Below are 5,459 nucleotides of genomic sequence, written 5' to 3'. Positions count from 1 at the left end.
CACACAAACACACACACACACACACACACACACACACACACACGCTATCAGCAACTTTACGCAAAGCAACACGTTGAGGCTCTTTGTGTCAGAGTACAACTCAAATACTCGCCTCTATCATATCTTTGCATACGTGTCGCACTAAAACACACAACGTGGCCACCAAGCGAGCGCTTGTTTCTCTCACTCGTCTCATTCACCCATCAAAAGCTCCCTTTGTGGAACAACGACCCCCCTCCTCCTCAATTTTCCAGTTTCCTCTGACTGAGTGATAGTGTGGGGCCTGGCCACTCTCCTGTCATGAGGCCAGAGCTGAATGTCGAGTTATTACCCTCTAATTATCAATTACAGGGCTCGGCTTCCACACCTGGAGCAGGCCAGGCTGGGAATGAGCTAGACCCATTAGGACGGACCGCCGGCTGGGCTGTTTATAGAGGGGGCTGGGCTCTCCTCTCTGGAGGTGTTAATGGGCCTTTCAGGGCTACTGTCAGCAGGCTGATCCACTCCGGGTGTCTAATAACGGAGGAGGCAGATTCATGCTGAAATGCTGCGGGGACTTTTGGTGTTACAAACAACATGTCCTCATGTTGTTCATGTCCTCTACAAGTCCAGACCTGAGCTTTCTAACAAAACAGATTTGATTATTGTCATGAAACTCTCAGCAAAAGAACAAAAATGCATCGAGAAACTCCATCTTTTGGATTTGTGACAATATTATGTTTGTGTAATTTRCCTCAGGGATCYATAAAACTATTTTAATCTGATTSTGAAATACAGATTTTTAAAGAAATGTCTGATTTTGCAAAACGGAGACATAAATCAATGTTTCATTTAATTTAAATAATGTCAGCGCACAAAATAATATTGTTATTAGAAMTAAAGATTTTCATGCCAAAGTTTTAGACATGATCATTTTAGGGTTAAAACCGTTTTGGTCAAACCCTAATGATAACTTTTGTCTCAGTCAGGTTCTGCTCAACTGAGTTTAGTAAATTTAAAGCAGTTTTTTCATTTACTTTACACGTGAATGTGAAGTAATTGTGTTAGATTTACTTAATTCAGTTGAGTAGAACCTATAAGTATGATTTAAGTAAATCCAACTAAAACATTTTTTTAGCGTATGTGTTGTGAACAACTCTCAGCTACTACACTAAATTATATCTCATTAATTGTTGAAATCTCTGAGTTGGTCATTTTGATGTTGGCTAACGTTGCAACGATCGTGATGCATTGCTTCTTTTGCTTAAACCTTTTAATACTACAATAATTCAAATAGTTTTTTGAATGAAATGTTTTTCTTGTTTGAGAACAACAGCTCAGAAGTTCARTTTATGCAGCACCAAATGGTTTTAATCAAACCTGATGTCCTTGTTATCACCGAGCCGTGCCGATGTAATGAGTGTAGAATGTGGTTTGGTCGGGGCTTCTTCTGCTGTGTGTCCTGTTGTCATTTTTCTTTTAGGTGTGATTCTTTTTTTTTTACACAACTGTGACAACTTCTTGAGCTTTTTGTTTTCTTCGAAGCATCACACCCCATCTTGTAAATCCTGAATTGTGTTTAGACTGTCCTGCTCTGAGCAACAACTCATTGAAAAATAAAAAAGTCTCCTTTTTAAGCCACTTCAGTAGAAAGCAGTACTGAATATTAGTTTCTTAGTTTCTTCATCATTAGTGACTTTTTTAAAGAAGAAAAAGAAAGACAAGAAAAAGATGAAATGTGATTGGAAAGAGTGAAAGAGAGATTAGAAGGTGTGTGAAATATACATCAAGAAAACAGAAAACAACACACCCAACATCTTGGCTGCACACCTGCAGAAARGGAGCAAAAAAACTCTCCTAATTTAGCTGTTTAGATGGTTCCCTATAGACCCCAGACATGTATTTTAATTCTAACTCAAAATTGCCGTTTAAAGGGGAACCGATTAGTGATGGAGTTCCTCATGGATCAATACTTGGACTAATAGTTTTTGAAATATGTTTTATGCTTTTTAATTAGTTATTACTCTTCACCACACAACATAAAAGCCAGCTGTTTTGTTATCTTTACTGATCCATGAAGCGTTATACAAGCAGTTTGAATAATTTGCATTTTCTCCATTTAAATTCAGATAAYCCAGAATTTGGTTTGAGCACCTGCTGAAAGCACCTTACGGATGTGCCACTCTGGTTGACCCCGTCAGTGTGTTTAATTTTGAGAAGATAAAGTGTTTTAAAGCACATTGGGGCATCCTTTTTTCCTTATGAAAACCATGTAAACATTTATAGAATAAAGCAGTTTTGTTAGTTCAACATTATAGACTTGAACGCTCTAACCGGCTTTTAGAACTCTGGTGTGTGTAATTGGCTCAGTGAATTCAATTAAAATTTAGATTCCTAACGCGTCACAGTTTTTCTAGATTTGTTATAAGAAGTAGTTTTTAAATGTAAATTGCTAAGTTTTTGCTCTGTTTTGAGGTGTTTTTCCTGCTTTGATGGAATCTTTACACACCTAATTACTTTTTTTAGAAAAGTATTTTGAAAGGCTGAAGCTCCTGAATTCTTTATGTGTGACTTTTTTCACACGTGTCATTTTATTTAAAGCAGCAGCTTGTTTCTTTTTTTTTTCTTAATCCTCATTGAGCGTGAACGAAGACACGGACCAATCAATGTCACAAGTCTACTTCGTCCCCCTTTCCCCCCCCCCCTGCTCACGCACGAGGATGCACCAAAATAGATTTTCTTTTCTTCCCCTGAATGCAAATAGATTGACTCGACCGCTTACGGGTTACAATAGATGCTCTTTCAGGCTCGCCTTGTCTGTGCTCCATTCAACTGTTTACTGTCATTTAGGTGGAGCAGTCGGCTCATGCACCGAATCATACAGGAGATTGAAATGAAAATGAGGCATTTCACAAAATAGCTGCAGGGTGGAGHGTGTGWGCATGTGTGTGTGTGTGTGGGGGGGGGGTGGTTGGAGGATTGAGGGTGACAGGGGTGAATATATTCACTCTGACTTTATGTGTGTTTTAGAACTCACTGCTTGTTGGGAGTCTTTGTTGAGCTGAATGCCTCTCAGATATGTCACAGGTGTTATGATAGATTGGGAAATGTAGTGTGTGTGTGTGTGTGTGTGTGTGTGTGTGTGTGTGTGTGTGTGTAACATTAACAGGTTTGCACAAACCTGACGCACACAGTTCAGAAGTGTGTGTGCGCACAATGCAAACACACATCTATGTTATTGTGTGCATATCTCAAATGCCCTCCTTCCCCCATGCAGTCAGTTCCTCACAGTGTGTGTGTGTGTGTGTGTGTGTGTGTGTGTGTGTGTGTGTGTGTGTGTTTGCCCGTTTCAGCAGGGGCAGAACAGTTGAGGAAATGAATGACTTAAGTCCGAGCTCTGCTGTTATCCTCTTATCCTGAAAAGATCAATGAATAATGGAAAACTTAAAAAAAAGTTTTTCTTTTTGCATCTGAACTCATGAAAGATGTTTTCCATCATAACTGTGTAACGAGCTGTTTCCTTCGAATGACTGCAGATGTTGTAAAGTAGTGTCATCTGCATTCAATCACAGGTACAGCTGTGTAAAAGTTTTGACCTGCCACTAAACTCTTTATACTTTCTCTAGAAGCTCAACTGATATAACAATGTATTAGTTTTGATAGCTTCGAAACATAAAACGATGTATTTATGAGGTAAATATTGTTGCCAAAAGGCAAAAGGTTAACAATATTTTCTGTCTGTGTTTGTCTTCTGTGTTAGCAAAATATTGAAACTCTCAAAGGGTAGTCAGTGTATGTATCTGATTGTTGTAGATGACTGATGGCTCAAAACCAGGCAATTTTGAGCCAGAACTTGATGTTGTAGCTGAGAATTATTCACTTTGCTCTTCGTAAGATTATAAAAATTAAAGGATAGTTTTTGACTCCTCGTATCAGTTGAAAAGCAAAGAAGACTCCAATTATTTCTGTTTTTACCAGAAAAGTAACCCCCTAATTTAAAACAACAAATGAACAAATGAAAAACAAAATAACCTTTAATTAGATATGAGCATCTCCACTTTCATTATTAGACCTATAATATAATTTAGAGCCAAAGTGCTGCTCCTTCAACAGGATGAATCACCGTGTCCTGTGTTTTATTCCTGATCAAATTCAAAGTTTGAAGCCYTGACTCATCCTGACAACCATTAGGAACGTTGCCATGATGTGTCCACACGCGGTGGATTAGTGCTCCCTCCCTGCTGCGCCTCACCGGGGACGCTCTGACGCAGGCTGCAGTCCCTCCTGGGCAGCCATGCAGGTAAATAAACTTCTGTTGATTACTGTTTGGGCAGCTTCCATACAAAACTCCTGACTGGTTTGAAGATGAGCTTTGTGCTAATGTCTGAACACAGAGCTTGTCTTTACCTGCAGGAGATTCTCCTTAAGCAGAAATAACTGCTTGGTTAAAGAACAGTCTTTGTAACTTTCTATGATTTACCGCTGCTTTTCATCATTACACCTCTGCTGTATTAGATCAGCGTGTTAAAATACTTTTTTTTTTGTTGTAAAGTTTTAAAATATCTWGTCCTTTTTATAGTAAGTCTCAGTTTGGAGAAATATAGTTTCTTTTTGACCCAACGACCACCTAAAGGCTAGTCTGACTGGGTCCAAAACCAAAATGCTTCATCAGCTGCTGCTGCTGCTTGTGTTGTGAAGGAACCATAAATTCTGTGTAAGGGAAATAAAAATTAAAATGCTGTCCATGTAAAGGGCTCCAAGATAGCTTTTGTTTTTCTTTTTTTGCATAAGTTGCAAACACTTTTAGAGATTTTAGTTTTAATCTTCTTATGGTTTGACTCTTCTCACACCAGCTGTTCTTCAGTCCAGTCTGAATTAAACAGGTGAGCTCCAGTTTAGCAGTCCGAGTTTCTAAACTTAAAGAAAAAAAAAGTCGACCAGAATATCTCTTTATGTTAGTTTTCTGGAGTGAAAAGTTGAAGTTCCTTGACCATCTTCAACCTTAAATTCCAAAATGGCTGCTCTGGGAATGAAAACGTTGTGGTAGCAGCAGTGAAAAGCTTTTTAATGTTTATTTCTTTCAGCCCAAATCTCATTACACCAGTCTCACCCCTAAAACTTTACAATCTGTTCACTGTGAAACATGCTGTTGCAGTGTTTGAAAACGAGGAAGGAAGTAAATACACTATTGCTAACAGTAGTTAGAAAACCAGAAGGGAAGTAGAACTGTTTTCAAAAATCATGCTAACTTGCAACTGAAACACCGTGAAACTGAATATGATGTTTACTAGCCTGGTTTAAACCAGACCCTGTCCTTCACTTTGCTTCGTACAAGGGTCTGGACTTGATTCATAGACAATCGTTTCTTGCAGGAGGCGTGGCCTCTGCTGAAGCATGTGTGTGTTGTCGGTGTGAAGGAGGCCAAGCTAAGAAGCTAACTGGAAATCGCGTGTGCTGTAAACAACCCTACTGAGAGGAGA

Source organism: Austrofundulus limnaeus, unplaced genomic scaffold, assembly GCF_001266775.1.
Source record: "Austrofundulus limnaeus strain Quisiro unplaced genomic scaffold, Austrofundulus_limnaeus-1.0 Scaffold65, whole genome shotgun sequence".
Taxonomy (NCBI): domain Eukaryota; kingdom Metazoa; phylum Chordata; class Actinopteri; order Cyprinodontiformes; family Rivulidae; genus Austrofundulus; species Austrofundulus limnaeus.
Note: the sequence above shows the minus strand (reverse complement) of the source record.